Source organism: Mirounga angustirostris, unplaced genomic scaffold, assembly GCF_029215605.1.
Source record: "Mirounga angustirostris isolate CCGP_5_RB_7025 unplaced genomic scaffold, mMirAng1.0.hap1 SCAF_5, whole genome shotgun sequence".
Classification (NCBI taxonomy): domain Eukaryota; kingdom Metazoa; phylum Chordata; class Mammalia; order Carnivora; family Phocidae; genus Mirounga; species Mirounga angustirostris.
Genome location: NW_026991713.1, coordinates 12278800 through 12298536, shown reverse-complemented (window position 1 = coordinate 12298536; position 19737 = coordinate 12278800). Strand labels below are relative to the sequence as shown.

Here is a 19737-nt window from a genome sequence, read left to right as displayed (position 1 = left end):
ATTTTATTTATTTATTTGAGAGAGAGAATGAGAGAGAGAGAACACATGAGAGGGGATAGGGTCAGAGGACGAAGCAGACTCCCTGCCAAGCAGGGAGCCCGATGCGGGACTCGATCCAGGGACTCCAGGATCATGACCTGAGCCGAAGGCAGTCACTTAACCAACTGAGCCACCCAGGCGCCCCCCGCTTGGATTTTAACACGTTGATCCAAATGAGTTTCTCCTTCATGATTCTTCTCATACCAGGGAGGGCAGGGAAGCTGACTGGACCCTCAGGGAACCCGGGGTGGGTGGGGGAAGGCGAGGAGGGTCCCACGTCCGTGCTGACTGGTCCCTGCTCCTGGTCACAGGTCATGAGGCTGGAGCTAACATTTATGGCCTTTATATGCATCAGGCACTGCACAAATCTAACTCACAATGACCCCAAGGGGAGACCGTGATGGCCCCCATTGCATGGCAGAGGGATCTGAGGCCCTAGGAGGTTACATTGCCCAGGACTCACAACGAGTGGGTTAGGAGGGCCGAGTTTCAAGCTCAGGTCGTCTGACTGCAGAGCCCACACTTGCAAGCATCGTGTGTGCTGGTATCTGCCTCCTCGAGGGGGTGGACCACAGAGTCCAAAGGGCCGTGAAAGCATGTTCAGAGACTGGGACATGGAGCTCAGTAAAACTTGACTCACTGACGAACCCCCTAGCTGAATGACAGCCTTTATAAAATACGGAGTGCTTTTTTGGTGATATCTTCGAAAAGCCAAACTTTTCTATGCAATATTTTTGTCCTTAAAGTGGAGGGCACCACTTTAAAGTGGCAAGGTGTGAGCTCTGATCTGATGGGGAAAGCCTGGTGCCAGGGCCTTCATCTGCAAGGGGTTCCCTTAGGTTCCTGTAGGTGCTGAACCCAGTGGCGCGTGCCCCCACATAGCCTCCCCCCATAATCTGCGGGAGGCAGACACGTCAGAAGGGCCCTCCCTGGCTCTGAGAGCACCCAGGGGAGTCTCATGAGGAGTCCTGGCAAGGCCTTTCAAGCTGTGTGATTTAGGACAAGTTCCCTAACCTTTCTGAGCCTGGATTTTGTCTTCTGGATGTTAATGTTACCTTGCAAAGTCATTGCAAGGTTGAGAGCTCCTGATACTAAATATCTAGAACTGGCCTAGGACGTGGGGAGCATCTGAGTGACGGGCTTTCTCAGGCTCAGCCCTACTGGCATTTGAGGTGGGATAATTCTCTGTCGTGGGGCTGCCATCCCGTGCATGGTAGCGCGTTCGGCAGCATCCCTGGCCTCTACCCGCTAGGGGCCAGTAGCTCCTTCCAGTTACGATAACCAAAAATGTCTCCAGATCTTGACAGATGTCCCTTGGGGACAAAATCAACCCTGCTGGAGAACCACTGGGGCTCTGGAATAATCAGAGCCATTTTTTTCTTAATTCGAAGGTCCAATTGGCTTTACCAAGCGATTCATGAATCGGGCAGCCTCCCAGCTCCTGGGATAACCGTCACTATTGTGGCCAATGAAAAGAATGCTTTTTTTATATTTTTTAATTTTTTTAATTTTTATTTTTTTAAGAATGCTTTTTTTTAAAGGGCCGTGATGAAGACAGCCCCATCCCCGGGATGGTGCTGACTACTTGTGTGTGGAGCCGGACCCTACTTATGAAATGATTAGGAACACGCGGAATCCAGATGGCAGTTGGAATATTTCATCTGGAGAAGATGAAACGTGGGAAGAGGACTATCAGTGTTCAGACTGATGATCATGCTCCCTCCCTGGTGGCGAGAGGCAGGGGACTCACACTGTGACCAGCGTCCCTCGGCCCCCATGACAAGCCTGTGAGGCTGGCTTCTACTTTTGTTGTGGGGGGAGGACGTTCAGGCTCACGGAAGGGCCCAGGAACCGGGTGATTTTGGCCCCTGGAGTGGTTTTCTCTGTCTGGGAGTGTTACTTTCCTATGACTGCCGTAACATATCACCACTCACTTAGTGGCTTCAGCAATACACATTTATGGGCGTACGATTCTGCGATCACAAGTCTCCTGCGGATGTTGTGGGGCAGGGCTGGCCCCGTGTTCCCTCCGAGGCTCTGAGGACAGTCTGTTTTCCTGCCCTTTGCAGCCTCCTGCCTTCCTGGGCTCCCGGCCCCTCCTGTCTGAAGAACCAGCAGAGCATTCAAGACCTTTTTGGCCTCCTTCTTCCCTGTGAGTACTCTGGGCCCCCCCCCCGATAATCCAGGATAGTCTCCCTATTTTAAAGTCAGCTGATGAGCAACCTTAATTTCCCTTTGTCATGGAGCAATGTATATTTGCTGGTTCCAGGGGTTAGGACTTCTCTGGGGAGCCGTCATTTGGCCTGTCGCACGGAGAGAGCCACTGAGAAGGTTTCTCAGAGGAGGGGATGGCCGATCCGCCCATCTGGAGCTGCGGGTCTGTGAGGGGAGGAAGGGGAGATCAGATACCACAGGCGAGAAGAGCCGGATGCCTGAGAGGCATTTTGCGCCTGGCTGGGGATTTCTTTTTTTTTTTTTTTAAGATTTTTTTTTAATGATTCATTTGAGACACAGAGATAGAGATAGAGAGAGAGAGAGAGAAAGCATGAGCAGGGAGAGAGGCAGAGGGAGAAGCAGGCTCCTCGCTGAGCCCGGAGTCCGATGCGGGGCTCGATTCCAGGACCCTGGGATCATGACCTGAGCCGAAGGCAGACGCTTAACCATCTGAGCCACCCAGGTGCCCCCATGGGGATTTCTGAGTCGATTCTTAGAAGTAATGGGGAGCCATGGCAGGTTCTTGAGAGCAAGGTCAGAACAGAAACACAATGCAAGATTTTGGTGGGAGAAGCGCCTCTGCAGATGGGTCAAGGTTGGAGCAACGTGAAGGGAGGTGGGGACAGGAGGCCACCTAGGTGAGGGGGCGGGAAACCAAGAAGCCAAGAGGGGTTAGAGGAGGGGACCGCTGGAGGACACGGAGGCCTTGTGCTGCAAAGGGACAGAGCAAGGGCTTTGCAGGTTGGATGCACCGTTCGGCTCCTTCCTAGCTGTGCGCATGGGGCAGGCTGAGCTTTACTTGTCCAAAGCTCCGTTTCCTTCTGGAAACAGAGACCGTGGGCATGAGAGTCCTTCTGGGCAGGGGCTTGTGGGCACAGTCCTGCAAGCCCTGCGGCAGCTACTCTGCTCCTTCCCTGCTCAGTGACAGTCCCCCTGCTCACGTTAGCACAGGCGTCTTCAGGTGCCTTGACATCTGCATTGTGCTCTCTGTGCCCAGAGAGTCACTGAGTGTGGGCGCTGGGGTGGGGGTGCTCCTTCCTGCCACTCCCAAGCTCCCTCAGTCATGGTCTCAGCAGCCCTCGCCCTCAGCGGGGCTCCTTCCGACTCTCAGCCCCCAGAGTGCTGACACCTGAAGTTTAGGGGCCTTTTAGTCCCGGGGGTCAACCAATTCTCTTAATGAGGTTAGAGTGAGGTCCTGCGAGTTGCAAGAGTCCTGAGGCTACAGGAGGTAAGGGGGAGGGAGGAGAGGAAGGGCAAGAAGGCTGAGGAAGATGCTTGCAGGGTGTGTCACCCTTGCGGATGCCTTAGGATGGAAGGAAGGGTACTGGCCAGGCCTTTGTATTTTTTTTTTTTTTAAGATTTTATTTATTTACTTTGAGAGAGAGAGTGCAGAGAGAGAGAGCGCGCGTGCACGCATGAGCGGGGGGAGGGGCAGAGGGAGAGGGAGAAGCAGGCTCCCCGCTGAGCAAGGAGCCCGATGCAAGATTCAAACCCAGGACCCTGGGATCATGACCTGAACCCAAAGGGAGATGCTTAATGCCTGAGCCCCCCAGGCGCCCCTTGGCCTTTGTATTTTGAAGGAAGCGTGGCAGCTTCTTTGCTCTCCGGGGCTGACAAAGCGAGGTTGTCACAGAAGGCGGCTGCCCCGAAGGTCTAGGCCAGTGGGGGTGTGGGGGCTGTGGGGGGCCTGATGCTTTCAGGGTTAAGGGGAGGCCCCCCTCCAGGACAGGCAGAGGGTCAGAGGGGCTGTGGTTCCCTTCAGGCCTGGGGCACCACCAAGGGTGAGGGGCTGGGAAGGCGGAGGCCGGGGCTGGGGGCTGTCTGGGCCAGAGCTGGTGCTTGCGTGGCCACATTTGGTGGCGGGGATGGAAGGTGCTGGTGGAGGGGGCCTCCGTGGTCGTCCGCCGGGCGCCCTAATGAAGCATCACAGGCTGGACGGCTCCCTGGTCAGAGATGCCTCGGCTCTCAGCTCTGGAGGCTGGAGGTCTGAAATCAAGATGTGGGCGGGGTGGGCTTATTCGGAGGCCCATCTCCCGGCTGGTAGAGGGCTGTTTTCTCCCTGTGTCCTCACGTGGCCTTCTCTCTGTGCGGGAGCCTGTGCCTGTCTGTGGCCACATCCCCTCTTCTTAGAGGGACACCCATCCTATTGGACCAGGCCCTCTCCCCCCGGCCAAAGACCTCATTTTCACCCGACTTTCTTCTCTCAAGGCCCCATCTCCAAATACAATCACATTTCCAAGGTGCTGGGGTTAGGACTTCAACAGATGAATTCTGGGGGGGACACAATTCAGCCCACGGAAGTTGTCTAGTGGCCGGAGCCACCTCCGTGTCCCGGGGACCCGGTGACCTTGTCCTTGTGGAATCCACGGGCGGGAGAAGCGGAAGATGCTGTGTCACTAAGGACTTCCTTCCGGTCTCGGGGGAGGGTGGCGCTCGGTTTAATTCCATTTGCTTCTTAGTATTCTCTCTTTCAATAGATAATGTGGGCCCATGGAACAGAACCCATAGCGCCCAGGGGTATGAGAGGAATGTCCTCCGCCTTCCCACACCACCCCCTTGGGCCCCCTCGGGCCCCTGGCCACGGGGTTGCCCTCCCCAACAGCAATGCCCACTGTGACCAGTTCTGGGGGCTCTGTCCGAGTCCCCGCCTAACTGCCATGCATCCACTTAGATCCGAGCTGCTCCGCTCCGGCTGCACGCCAACATGTCCCGGGGACCCCACCTCCAGGAGACCCGTCTCTGGGGGCAGGCCCAGCACTGGTCCAAGATGCCACCGGCTGACTCCTGAGCAGGCACGACGGAGAAACACAGCTCCGCCTGCCCCTCGACTCACTGGGCACCTCGTAGTCCATCTGGGGCAGGAAGAGGGCGGAAGGGAAGGTGGCGGCCCCGCCTGGGTACCAGACCCTCTCACACCTGCTCTAGTTTCCTCTTCATGACCTCCCCTCCAGGTGGCATCCTTGCTGCCCCTGTTTTACAGGTGAGGGAGGTGACACTCAGAGGGGCCACCCGGCCCTTGAAGGTCCTCCTGCTGGGGATGGGGAGCAGGGTCCTGGCTGGGGAGGGGTGCCCCTGCATCAACGTCTTCCTCCCCCGGGCACAGCTAATAGAAGGCTAGGAACAAAGCGGCTGCCAGGATGCGGGATGCAGTGAGACTGAGCTGGCTGATGGAGAGGAAGGGCTCTGGGAGTCACATGCTGACAGGGACTCAGGGAGCGCACTGCCCTAATTGCTTTTCCTTTGATCAAGTTTTTCCCTCCACCGCCAACTTTGGTTTTGCTGCCCCCCCACCGTTTCTCCTCCACCTGAGAAACAGCTTTCTCTGCTTTCACAGACCTTCATTCTGGCTACTCTGCCCCGACCCTTCACCCCTTGCCCGCTGGCTCCTGTCACCTTAATCCTCTGTCAGATCTTGTTCTTTAGTCTGCTCTCTCCTTGCCTGGGGAGCTCAGGGACTGACTCACTGATCCCTGACAGGACCGCAGTCTCTCAACCCTGAGCAGCAGGAGAGGAGATGAGTAGTTTCCCTGAGCTCCAGCCCCAGCCTCTACTAGGCTTTTGTCCCATCTACCCGTCCACTCATCCATTCACCCATCTGTCCATTCATCCATCCACCCATCCACCCATCCACCCACCCACATACCCATTCATCCACCCATCCACCAGTCCATCCACCCACCCATCCATATACCTATCCACTCATCCACTTGTCCATCCATCCATCCATCCACCTATTGATCCATCCATCCATCCATCCATCCATCCATCCATCCATCCATCCACCTACTGATCCATCCATCCATCCATCCATCCATCCATCCATCCATCCATCCATCCATCCATCCATCCACCTACTGATCCATCCATCCATCCATCCATCCATCCATCCATCCATCCATCCATCTATCCACCTATTGATCCATCCATCCATCCATCCATCCATCCATCCATCCATCCATCCATCCATCCATTTACCCATCCACTCATCCACTTTCCATCCATCTATCCACCTATCCATCTACCTATCCACCCATCCATCCACCCATCCATTCCCTGGGATTCGGCTGCACTTGGATCACGTTGCTTTGGCCTGTACCTTCCCTCCTTTGTGCAGTCAGGGCACACGGGGTAACCCTCTGGAGCTGTGTGCGTGTTCACGCATCAGAGGCTCACGGCAGCCTGTGGGGGTGGCGCTACCATCGTCCCCTAAACTCCGGAGACCCCAGGTGCGGAGCGGTGAGGTGCCTTCCTACAGTCACGGCACCGAGGCAGACCAAGTGTGGTGCGTCCAGCGGGGCCCACGCCAGAGGAGCCATGGGACAGCGTTGTCCAGAGGTGGCATGTGGCACCTGCCCCGGGACCGCGCCGAGGACCGCCCCTCCCATCAGCTCGGCTCTTAGCAGAAGGCACCGGCAGGGACAGAAGTGCCCATGGACGCCATTTGTTAATGAAGGAGTCAGGCGGTGAGGAGGCAGCTGGAGTCACTTTGTGCTTTGAAGAGCCCTAACCAGGCCGGCCTGACTTGGTTGGTCGTGGGCCCTGAATGAATGCTGCTGGAGTCGTGTCTTTGCATCGGATACTTCAGGTCAAGGCATTCGGGGAATGCGCTGGACGCTGGGGCCAGAACTCACTTTACCACTGACAGGCTCTGTGGCGTTGGGAAAACTGTCTAACCTCTCTGAGCTTCAGTTCTCTCATCTGTAAGTGGGGGCTTAGTCTTTTTATGCTCCCTTCCCTCCCTCCTCCCAGACCATGTTTTAGATGCTAAGATGGAAAATATCTGGATTGGAATCTTGGTTCCACATCTGTTATTATTTATGTGGTATTGGGCAAGTCCCCAGGCTATGCTGCACCTCTGTGGATTAAAAAAAAAAAGCCAATTATACTTTGACATCCAATGATTATTATAAGATACATCTTGATTTCAAAGATGTCACAATGTGAAAATATGATGTATCTTAGAATTGCTAAACTTTGCTATCCTGAGTGCTTGCTTTTTAGCCTGTGCTTTGTCGCCCCATGGTCTCAGAATAGCTGCCAGGGATCATGTCCTCACACCAACATCCCCGAGGAAGGGTGAAAAGGGCTAGCCAGAAGTGGCTGGGTGGGGTGTGGGGAGGACACAAGATCTTTTCTAGAAGTTGCTCAGCAGACCTGCTCTTGCATACTGTCAGCTAGAAGTGGGTCATAAGGTTACTGCTACTGCAAAGCAAGTTGGGAAAGGGTTTGGCAAAGGGGAATGGGAGAGTCATAAGTGGCCTAGAACAATCCTTTTTGGCCCCTGTTTTGGGCATTGTGATGTTCCATCCTGCATGGGAGTTCTGTTAGCAAGGCCAAAGTAAGGTATTTGTTGGTCAGGCAAATCCCAGACTTGGCCACAGATGGGACCTTAAAACTCAGCTAACACCACTTCCCACCCAGCCCTCTGACTGATTTATTTTTCCAGCATCCTTTTTTTTTTTTTTAAGATTTTATTTATTTATTTGACAGAGAGAGACACAGCGAGAGAGGGAACACAAGCAGGGGGAGTGGGAGAGGGAGAAGCAGGCTTCCCGCAGAGCAGGGAGCCCGATGTGGGACTCGATCCCAGGACCCTGGGATCATGACCTGAGCCGAAGGCAGTCGCTTAACCAATTGAGCCACCCAGGCGCCCCTCCAACATCCTTAATAGATGGTCATCCAGCCTCAACTCGAGTCCTCTAACAGGGGACCCCACTTCACGAGCTGGCTCCCAGTCTTTCCAGCTGCTGAACTGCTAAAATGCTCTTGCTTAAACTGAGCCAGATGGGCCTCCTCCAATGATTCCTGGCTTTGCCCCTCGGGGTGTCCAGGTCCCATTGGTTTCCTCTTCCCGGTGAGTGCCTCCCAGGTTTTGAAGACCGAGCTCATCCTCTCCCACTGCCCGCCCGTCCCCGTGCACCTTCAGCACCCCCAACCCTATCAATTTCTTTTCCAGATCCTTCCTGACATTATTCTTGGAGGTGTCAGTCTTTTGTCATGGAGCTTGCAGTTCAACAAATCATTTCAGCCGTTCTTTCTTAAGAGTTCACTTTTGCCGGGCATTGTCCTCGATCCCAGGGAGATGGCAGTGAACAAGAGAGACCTTCCTCTGTCTGAGCCCACTGAAGAGCCACTTTACAGGTACCCTCCTCCAGGAGGATTTCCCTGATTTCTGGTTAGGCTAGGGTCCCTCCTTTAGGCTCCCATAGCCCCCCAGGCCCCTCTGTCATGACACTCAGCGTACTCCTGACCTGCCTCCGTCTCCCGCTCTGGACCATGAGCCCTGAAAGGGCAGGGACTGTGTGTGGGCATGGTGTTTATGCCCGTCTTAGAGCTGGCACATGGTAGGTGCTGGATGCATGGCTGGTTCCTCCATGACTGAGCAGTTACAAAGGTGGTTCTCAGAACCAGGAGGAAGGGGACCTCTTTGCCAATTCTGGGGGTGAGGACGGCGCTCATGGCATTAGCTCCTGCTTACGATGGCCTCCATGCTCTCCAACGCCACATGTCCTTCGTGCTCCCCATCTCAGAGTTGAGAAGAGCTGATGTCAGACTGACTTGGAATCTTGGATCAGCCACTTACCCACTTACTGATTTGGGCAAGTGACTTAACCTCTCTGAGCCTCAGTTTCCTTATTTGTAAAATGAAAATATTAACTTTCCCCATCGGGTTATTGTGAGGGTGAAGGACTTAATACTTGTCAAGAACCTGGCGCGCACACAGCGCGTAACAGGTGCGCCACAAACTTCGGTCCTTGCTTCCCACCGCATTGGGACTCCGTCAGCTCTTGCCTTTGCCTTGGGGTTGTTGGACAGGGTGGGGGATGGGGTGGGGGTTGTTAGGCAGCTTGGAAGTGGCTTTGAAGAAAGCTGGGCTTGGCATTCCCATGCAGCAAGTCCCAGGGGACAGGAAGAAATCTGGGAAGTGACCTGCGTGGGGACCCAGGACAACCATCCCAGACCACAAGGCTTGGTTTCCCAGGCCAGCTGGGTAAGTGCTGATCGATCAGCACCTCCCTCTTCCCTCAAACTACACACAACACAAGATGAAACTGACGTCCAGAGAGGTCAGGTGACTTGTCCAAGGCCACACAGCAGCTAGTCCTAGATCTCCAGATTCATGGCCCAGTTTTTTTTTCTTCTTTTTTCCCTCCCCCTTGCCCAGGCATGTCTCCCTAATGGTCTCTCCTTGGAGATGATCAGGCCACCAGTCGCTTCTTTATTTCCCTAGTGAAGCAGAGCTGCTCCCTCTGGCCAATTCCCTAAGCTGCATTGATGCAATCTGGGAGAGGGTGAGGAGGCCCGTGGGGGACAGACTCTCCAGAAGGGGGATGTCCCCTCTCGATGCCGTGCCCTCTCCCTGCATACCCCTGCACACGCAATCCCTCTGAGCTGCTAGGCGGGTTGGCGGCTCCCGCACACGGCCCCAGGAGTGCGTCTGCTGGGCTCCTGCATGAGAGGCCCGTTACTGCAAGCTCCTGGAGGGCAAACACGTCGTTGTCACTAATATCATCCTGAGAAGGGCCCCCACCGTGCCGGCCGCCGTGTTCGGTGCCGTGAAGCAAGGTGAGGAGTGTACCCATTTAACAGCAGAGTTAGAATAAAGTCGCCGGCCAGGTCAGCTGCCCACCACCACCCAGCTAGCTGAGCTGAGAACGGAGCCTGGCCCAGCGCCTGGAGCCCACGGATAAGGACCGATGCTGGCAGGGTTCTCAGCATGTGCCCGACACCCTTCCAAGCACGTCATACGCCCTGACTTCTTCCCTTGGCACAATCACCCCAGCACCGCATGGTAGGGACTGCTATCGTCCCCATCTCCCTGATGGGACACTGAGGCAGAGGGAATGTCCAGTTCTTGCCTAAGGTCGTGTAGACGAGAAGGGACAGAGGCAGGGGACGAAGCATGTTCTGTGTGGGGCTGCCTGTCCCTGTCATGCTGCGAGCATCCCTTGGTGATGCTGAGGCTGACGGTGGGCCAGCAGGTGGAAGGGCGAGCAAGGACTGGACAGGGTGCGAGCCCTGGGGCGGGACAGAGCCCAGGCCCCACCTCAGAGCACAGGGCAATATTTGCTCCTCATTTCGTCCTGCCCGGGCTCGAGAAAAGAAAGGTATGGGGTGGGAGGGAAGCAGAAGAATCTTCCTTTCCACCCAGCACAAGCTCAGATCTGGGCTTTCCTTCTCTTCGATGTTTTCAAGAACCCGGTGTGGCAGAGGGCAAGGCAAAGGGCAGTTGGCTCCCCTGCCAACCGCCACCCCCACCTGCAGACCACCTCTGCCCAGCGGTGTGAGCGAAGTGGAAGGGAGCGCACAGTCTGCAATCAGGGACGGGGTCTCTGCTGGCTGTTCCCTCCCGCGCTGGGACAGGAGCCCGCAGTGGTGAGGGGTGTGGGCTCTTGAGTCCGACTGCCCCGCTTTCAATCCTGGCTCCACCACCTGGGCTAGTGGACCTGGTAGAGAGGAGGTCTGGGTGATCGGGAGTGGGGGTTAGATCCATCTGGGGAAGGATGGAGGGAAGGGAGCCAGGCTGGGAGTCCAGTGGGAAGTGGGGCTGGGTAGGGGCAGCAGGAGGTCTTGAAAGCCTGTGTGCCAAGGCCGGGGTATCTGACCTTGTCCTGTGGGCCGGGGGCATTGGTGGGGGTGGTGGGGGGAGCCTCTGCAAGGTTCTGTGCAGGGGAGGGTTTGGTCCGATTACATCGAATCCCCAGACTCTGCCATGTGGCTTCCAACAAGGGCCCCTCCTTTCCTCTGTCAAACAAGGCAAAAATAAAATAAGAGGAAGAGAGAGAGGGAGACAAACCATAAAAGACTCTTCACTCCAGGGAACAAACTGAGGGTTGCTGGAGGGGAGGGGGGTGAAGGGATGGGGTGGCTGGGGGAAGGGCATTAAGGAGGGCACGTGATATGATGAGCGCTGGGTGTTATATGCAAATAATGAATCACTAAACTCTACCTCTGAAACTAATCATACACTATGTGTTAATTAAATTGTATTTATTTATTTATTTTTAAGATTTTATTTATTTATTTGAGAGAGAGACTGAGAGAGAGAGAGAGAAAGCACAAGCAGGGCAGAGAGAGAGGGAGAGGCAGACTCCCCCTTGAGCAGGGAGCCCGACATGGGGCTCGATCCCAGGACTCTGGGATCATGACTTGAGCTGAAGGCAGATGCTTAAACGACTGAGCCACGAAGCCGCCCCTAATGAAATAAATAAAAAAATTGGAAAAAAAACCCAAACCCCAAAAAACCGAGGCAGCTGGCCTTGTAGGTTCTTGGGTTCCATCGAATTCCCATGTTAGGTTAGGATGCGGAGCCTGGGCATGGGGTCGGCAGAACTGTCAGTCGCCTCAGAGGGATCTCATGGGCATGGGAAGGTCCTGGTCCCCACATCACTCCCAGTGCAAGTGCCAAGCCGGTTTGGACCTCACATGGACCTGTCACCTTCATTCCCAGCCACACTCTGGCCTTCCTGGTCCTGCATCCGTCCTCTGCATGATTCTTCTTGCAGAGGGAGCAGTGTCTGCTGAGTCCTTGTGGAGGGCATGGGGGGCAGGTCTGGGGTGTAGCGGGGCAGAGGGGCCTGAGGGAACAGGGTGCTCTGGGAAGACAGCTCTGCTGTTAGCACCAGAGGGAGGGGCAGAGAGAGAGGATAGGAGAGGGACAGTGGCAGGAGACCAGAGCCAGGGGGTGGGAGCATTTTTTTTTTAACTTCATGAAAATATTTATTTGACTCAAATTACTTTTTTTTCCCTTCAAAAATAGTAAGTGCGTAATTCTGTGGACATACTTAGTTGAAAGTAAGAGAAAACCCATACATACAACACAAAGGTAAAGAAACTAATCAAGGGGAGCCTGGGTGGCTCAGTCGTTAAGCGTCTGCCTTCGGCTCAGGTCATGATCCCAGGGTCCTGGGATCGAGCCCCGTTTCGGGCTCCCTGCTCAGCGGGAAGCCTGCTTCTCCCTCTCCCACTCCCCCTGCTTGTGTTCCCTGTCTCGCTGTCTCTCTCTGTCAAATAAATGAATAAAATCTTAAAAAAAAAAAAAAGAAAAGAAACTACTCAAGACGTATTCATTAGTGTAGAGTGGTTAAGGACATATCCTGTAGGGTGGTTGTAAACTCTCACAAATACCCAAGTGACTGAACTTGACAATGGAGCATGATTTTGCCAAAAGGTGGAAGGGAGCTGTGCCCTTAGCTTTTCTGTTGCCTGGCAGCCGAGACTCTGCGCACCGCTGTGAAACCCCAGGGCACCACGCACACCCCTCCTAAGCCCCCTTGGGTTCAAAGTCGCTAGGAGGTGTCACGTTATTTCTCCCTGCAGCAGGAATGGTTTCTCTGGCTACTTTCTGGGCATTCCACGGGTATCCGGGCAAGATGCGTTTTTAATTTTGTGTTATGATTTGATGTTTTATTATGGAAATTACCAACCATAACCAAAGGTAGAACGGGGAGTGGGCAGGAAGGTGGGGGTTTTTGTGCTGAAAGCCGTGGGCTGTCAGAGCTGGAGGGCCCCTCAGCCACCACCCAGCGGCCCCTCGCGGGACAGAGGGGGGAACAGAGGCCCCCAGGGGACCCATCTTGCTTGGAGCCATGGATTGAGTCAGGGGCTGTGTCCTGCTTGGTGTCTACGCAGTGTTTAAGGAGCTCCTCCTGTATACACAGTGCTGCCGGTACCCGGGGTCACCTGGGGTGTCGCTGAATACTGAGTAGGGGGCAGGGGACACAGGCACTCTGGGAAGGGTGGGAGATTCCTTGGTGTAGCATCACCAGCTGCCTGCCCCCCTGGGAGGGGCCTGGGGACCCTAAGACCTGCTCCTGACCCTGGGCATCCCCAGGGAGCAGCCCAGGGCAGCTGAGGGGTTCTTGGGGAGGGTTCTCCTGGACCAGCAGATCCCTGTCCAACGAGCCCCACTGCGAAGCCAGCACTGTTCCTTTTCTCTCTCACACAAACACACGTCCTGTCTTGCTTTTTCCTTACATTCTCTGCTCTTTCCTCTCTCCTCCTCCTTTTCAACCACACACTCTCATCTTCCCGCCTCTTCCCTCCTGAATCCCCTCCTTCTGGCTCATAAATTCTCCCCCTGGGGCCTTTTGCCAAGGGGTTGAATAAACAGGAAGGGAAAGAGGGAGTAAATCACAGCTGAGTTTGGACAGGCTCTGGGAAGGTCTCTGGCTCTGGGGACCATCACGAAGGAGCCAGGAGGCCTCTGCCTTGGGAACCACAGCCTGAGTCTGCAGGGTCTGGAGGGCTGGGGAGAAGGGGCTGCTGAGCAGTGGGGATCAGTGCTATCTGGGGTCAGCATCAGGCTTGGGATTGACCCCCCCATACTCAGAGTGAGGGAGGATAGAGCCCAGGCTGGGAGACTGGTTCTGCTGTGTGACTCTGGGCAAATCTCCTCCCCTCTCTGAGCCTCAGTCACCCCATCTGGAAGATGGGGCAGGACTGGATGGACAGGAAGGGTCCTTCCAGCTCTGATGCTCTAAGGCTCTGAGGCTCCATCGGTCACACGACATGGGGGGCTCCGGAGAGCTGGGCCTCGCTGAACTGCCCGGATGGTAGAGATCATGCAGACCCCCAGCTTCCCCCCACCCCCAGAGGGCTTCTGTCAGAGCACTTAGCTGCCCCAAGACATCCTTGTGGGGGGGGGGGGGGGATGAGGGTCGGAGGAGGTGGCCCCAGCTGGATGCCCTCAGTCTGGAGCTGGCTCTGGCTGAAACCTCCACCCCACGGCCTCCTCACCTCACCTCCAGGTGAGCTGGGACGCCAAGACCCTAGGCTGGGAGTGGAAGTTTTGGCTTCTGGTTGCCAATAGGAGCTGACAACATCCCCCCTCAGTCAAGTGACAGCTGGGGGCTTTGGGAGAGCCGCCACAATATGTGAGTGGTAGAGGGAGGGAGAGGATGCAGAGAAGGGCAGAGAAGGTGGTGGGCTCCAGGAGGGGGCCTGGGGGCCTGGGGCGTGAAGAGCCTGGTGTGTGTGCTCTCTGAGCACCTGCTTCTCAGCCTATGCGTGAAGGGGTGTGTGTATTTGCTCCTGCATCTGTCCGTGGAGTCTGTCTGTGTGCCCCTGGGGCGGATGGGGCGAGTCTCTGTGTGGCTGTGGGGAGCAGCTCGATGCCTTGATGGAGCGTCTCCCAAGGTGGTGAAGGAAAGTCCTTGCGGCCGTCAAGTCCTGGTGAGCTCAGCGACACAGCACCAGCCCGGAAGCCGGGGTCCTGGCCTTGGATGGGCCACAGACTGGCTGGGCGGCCGGAGCCTCGGTGGCGAGTAACAAGGGCAGACCAACTCATCTTGAGCATTTGCCGCGTGGCAGTAACCCTGTTATCCAAGGCACGTTCTTTTATCCTTCCCATTTTACAGATGTGGAAATGGACACAGCGAGTCAGCGGAGGGGCTGAGACTCCAGAGGGAGGCTGGCTGGGAGCACGGAGGCCCAGGGACCCCGCACTGCTGGCGGAGGGTCCAACCATGGGGGGGTTGTGGGTCAGATCTTGGAGGTTCTGGTGCAGCCCGAGGCCCTCCCTCCCCCTCTCCTGCTGGGCCAGGGTGACCGGCTGCGGTGTGACTCCTAGCCCTTGGGTGTTAGGCAGGCCTGATCTCTGAGGGTTCTTGGTGTTCCAGGATGCTAAGACTTGTGTCTGAAATGTACGTTCACAGCAATAAATGTCACAGGAGGAAGGATGTGACCAAGCTGCCGAGGGTAGAGACCTAAGATATTCTGAGCCAATTCCCTCCACTCTCCCCCTGCCTCTCCCCACTCCTCCTGCCCTGCGTTTCCCTCTCCAATCTCTCTCTCTCTGCCCCAAGAGCTGATTCACCCCAAGTGTCCCAGAGCCAGCACCAAGCTGTCCTCTGATGGCAGAGGCCACAAGCTGCTAACTGGGATGCAGCCCCTCGGGGCAGTGGGGTCTTCACGTGCCGAAAAGCCCGAGGGCTGCTGGTGATGCGAGGGCCTTGCCACGTCGCTTGAACACTCCCTCTGTTCCTCTGTCCCGGGCCAGCCTGACTCAGCCCCTGGAGGAGGCAGCCAGGCCCAGGAAGGAGAAGTCCGGGCTGGTGACATTAACAGGGGGATGGAACCACCTGGCTTTTCCGTCCCTGAACACGGGCATAATCCCAAAACTGAGTGAAGCCCCATCTCGTGCTGTCCCTGCTGGTCCCTCACCCCCCCGCCCCCCGCCTGCTGCATGAGCTCTTTCCTACCTCAGGACCTTTGGCTGGGTCACTGCACTGCCTGGGGACCTCCTGGCCCTGCTTAAATATCACCTCCCCAAAAACGCCTTCCTTGACAATTCTACCCAAAAGGGTCACATTTTCTATCTCAGCACCCCACTGTTGAATATATAAAATTTATTGCAATTTGTAATCAGTTCAATCAGCTATCTCATTATCATCTATTTCACTACTGTTCATTGTTATAATGGCCCCCTCCTGCTGTACCGTCACCTAAAACCGAGCAGGGGCCATATGGGTGCTCCATAAAGGCTTGCTGATGGTCAGCAAATATTTCTGGAAAAACTGCATGAAGGAGATAATGGTTCACCTGGCTTTGGGAGGAGGAGAAGGAGTTAAAAAGGTAAAGAAAGGACGTGTTTATCTGTATCAACAGAAAACTCAACTGTCAGTAGCTTAACTCGGAAGGACAGCAGTTGCTTACTTAGCCAGGTGTCTGGATGGCGGATGGCCTTGATTCTACAGTGTAGCAATGTCACCCAGCACCCTAGTTCTTTCCATCTGTCCTAGTCAGATTGGGCTTCTATCACAAAGCACCACAGAGTGGGTGGCTTATAAAAAACAGTTCAGAAGCTAGAAGTCCAAGATTGGGGTGCCATTGTGGTCAGGTTGTGGTGAGAACCCTCCTCCAGGTTGCAGACTGCCCACTTCTTGTATCCTGTCACAGCAGAAAGAGCATGAGAGACCTCTTGGGTCCCCCCCCCCTTTTTTTAGAGGGGGAGGGACAGAGAGAGAGGGAAAGAGAGAATCTTAAGCAGACTCCATGCCCAGCTTGGAGCTTGATGCGGGGCTCAATCCCACAACCCTGAGATCATGACCTGAGCCGAAATCAAGAGTCAGATGCGTAACTGACTGAGCCACCCAGGTGCCCCTCTTGGGTCCCTTTTATATGGGCATGAATCCCATCCAACAAGGTTTAGCGTTCGTGACCTAGTGACCTCCCAAAGGCCCCCCCCTGCCCACACCATCACATTAGGGGTTAGGATTTCAACATATGAAAGTTGGGGGGACACAAACATTCAGTCCATTGCACCATTTTCCACTTTTGCACTTTCAGCTGGTTGGTCCTTGTTCTTGGCTTGGTGTCTCATGGTCACAGGACGGCTGCCACAGCTCCAGGCATCACATCCTCACACAACAGTCTCCAAAATAGGAAGGGAGGGAAGGGAGCAAAGGAACCTCCTCATGTGCCTTTCACTTCCATTGGAGAGGAAAATCTTTACCTTGAAGCATAGTGCCACTCACCAGGCCCTCCAGAGATTCCTCTTTATATTATCACGTTAAACGGGACCACATGCCTGCCCAAGACTCATGAGTGGCAAAGCACACAGATGGCCACGATCACCTTAGACCAACTGAGATTCATCCCCCAGTCATCTTCTGGGTTATACACAATTCAAGCCAAGAAGGCTCTGGAGCAGGGAAGAGAGCAGACAATGTCAGTGTCTCGTCCGCTGTCTCTTGGGAGCCTCCCAGTGTCCTGTGGGATAGACAAGGTGACTTTTCCTGGTCTCTAGGACCCTTTCCTCCTGGTCATTTGGGAAAGCAAGGCTCAGGGAGGTTAAGGAGTGTGCTCAGTGGGTGCCTGGGAGGCTCAATCGGTGAAACGTCTGCCTTTGGCTCAGGTCATGATCCCAGTGTCCTGGGTTCGAGGCAGCGGGGAACCTGCTTTTCCGTCTCCCTCTCCCACACCCCCTGCTTGGGCTCTCTCACTCTCTATCAAATAAATAAAATCTTTTTTTAAAAAAGGAGTGGGCTCGGGCGCCTGGGTGGCTCAGTTGGTTAAGTGACTGCCTTCGGCTCAGGTCATGATCCCAGGGTCCTGGGATCGAGTCCCGCATCAGGCTCCTTGCTCTGCAGGGAGCCTGCTTCTCCCTCTCCCACTCCCCCTGCTTGTGTTCCCTCTCTCACTGTGTCTCTCTCTGTCAAATAAACAAATAAAATCTTTAAAAAATAAAAAATAAAAAAAAATAAAAAAGGAGTGGGCTCAACATCACACAGAAAACGAGAAGAGAATAGAACTTAGCTTGTATCTCTCCCTCCTCCCGGAACTTGGGGTCCCCCCCAGGAGCACCTGTGCTGCCCCTCAGTCTCTTTTTCACCCTTCAGTGCGGTTGCTTATTTGATTGGCATCTTTCCCACTAACCTGCAAACTGCCTAAGTGCAGGGCACTTGGATCTGCCCCCCACCATGTCCCTGGCGCCTAGAACAGAGCCTGGCACTACTGAGTGAATGACGGGGTGTAAACGTGTATAACAGAAATTCCTTACCCATGTTGGAGGAGCCCCGGCAGCAAGCACGCAGCCTTCGGTGGGCACGGTGAGTCTCACTTCTGGAATCTGCCCTGCGGACAGGAGCAAGTAGACATGGGGGGCACAGCCGGCCCCCAGGATGCACAGAAGTTCCTACGAAGAAGACTTCAGCTCTCAATCCAGGCGATTTAAAAGTGGAATTGGCTGCTTTGTGAGGGGGTCCCCTTGGCTTTCAGATGCATAAGCATCTCTTGGGCGTGTTCGAGAAGAGATGCCTGCAGGGAGGAGTGAGGGAGAGTGGAAAACCCCCCAAGACGCCATGTTTCTGAGATATGTTGGCTTAAGATTGGGCGATAAGAGCATTCACAGATTGCTCACAGCAACCTCACAACTTTGATGTTACAGCAAAGGAAACAGAAACAGAGAAGTTAAGAAGCTTGCCCGAGGCCACACAGCTCATCTGCGGTGGAGACAGGATTGGAACCTGGGCATGGAAGTACTAGACTTCTCTTAACCGCTGAGCTAACCACCTCTTCGCGTCCCTCAGAGACTCAAGGCCTTGCGACCCTAAGAATGTTGACCCTGGCACAGTGAGAGTGGGTTTCTCTAAGGTTCTGCCACCCAAAGCTGACTCTGGGGCACGATGCTCTGCTCCTTGTGTTCCCAGAGCCCGTGCAGCTGCTCAGTGTGGCCGAGCGTGGGTCCTCTCGGGGTCTGTCTGCGAGTCTGGTTTCTTTAAAAATGACTGGCTTGTTTTGATTTCTTTGATCCTTTGTGTGGAAATAAAAACCCAAACCCGCAGCCTCCGGCCCCGGCCCTGTCCCCTGCCTGCTGGCCCGTCCCCCATCCTGCACCTGGTGGCCAGCCGTCTGCTCTGTGTCCTCACAGCTGTCCCTCAGCCGCAGCGTCGTGAGGGACCTGGCCAGGCTCCAGGGCAGCCAGGCCGTGGGTGAGGAGGGGTGCAGCTCGGCAGGTGAGGAAGGGGGTGGGACGGAGAGGCCTGGAATAAGCAGGTCCAGAATAAGGCAGGGGAGCTGGGGAGAGTCCCTGGCAGGTCCCCCGGGAGCCTCCTGGGCAGAAGCCTCCTCCACGTGCCTCCCAGGCAGCAGATGGAGAACAGACGAATCCAGAAGCTTCTATGTACCAGCACTGGGCTCCGTCCTTCACAAATATTGATTATTTTAATCCACGTGCTGTGTTTCCAGGGCAGCAGAGCTCCAGCCCCCACCCCCCGGCGAGGTAGCCGGGTCCCCACTCAGCCGGGCGGCCCCATCCGGCTCCTGCATCTTCAGCCTCCCCCTTCAGACACCCCAGCCTGGGCGTCTGTCTCACTGGCATCTCCAGCTCGGCTTGTGTACGCCTGGGCCCCTGCTTTGCACTCTGCATCCACATCACGCTGAATCCGTGTTCAGGCCAACCCGTCTGCAGACTCGGCAGCCGCAGGCTTCCCACCCTTAAGGAGACTCTTTTTTCAAGTGTTGAGGTTAAAAGTAAAACTTTAATGGAAAGCATCGCCGAGCTAGCGACCTGGTGATATTGTCATATTATTATTTTTCTCTGTTAATGACTACTTGAGGTGAAACTGTAATCATGTGGTGGTCCATAAAGTCCTTTAAAATAATAAAGCGCTCTAAAACTGGAAACTTCTGGAAACAGCTCACCACACCACTCCAGGTTCATTCGTTCAGTAACTGTTTATCGGTCCATGTACAAGCTTTGGGGCCAGTGGTGAGCTGGTGAGCAAACCGGCTCAGCCTTGCCCTCCCAGAGCCCACATCCCAATGCCCAGATGGACAGTGGGTGTGAATTAAGCTCCAACCAAGGACCACACACTGTTCCCAGTGCTTTACTTCATCAAGCCCTTTATCTCTCACAGCAGTGCCATGAGTATGTCCCTTTATTGGCCCATTTTACAGATGAGGAAACTGAAGTGCAGAGAAGTGAAGTCTCTTGGCCAAGGCCACACAGCCGTGCAAGGTGAAACCTCTTTGTAAGCTCAG

At 55.1% G+C, this 19737-nt stretch overlaps 1 long non-coding RNA gene across 3 annotated transcripts; it reads left to right on the top strand.

Moving 5' to 3' along the window:
• Positions 1–1105: 1105 nt before the first annotated feature.
• LOC129045769 (uncharacterized) lies at positions 1106–19498 on the top strand. 3 transcript variants are annotated; one of them, XR_010411352.1, is made up of 5 exons: positions 1106–1826; positions 2109–2191; positions 4925–6953; positions 8210–8394; positions 18143–19495. It is a non-coding gene; the product is annotated as an uncharacterized LOC129045769 (long non-coding RNA). The 3 variants fall into 3 exon arrangements; XR_010411350.1 differs by lacking the exon at positions 4925–6953 and having other exon boundaries at positions 18143–19497; XR_010411351.1 differs by lacking the exons at positions 1106–1826; positions 2109–2191 and having other exon boundaries at positions 4085–6953; positions 18143–19498.
• Positions 19499–19737: the final 239 nt, after the last annotated feature.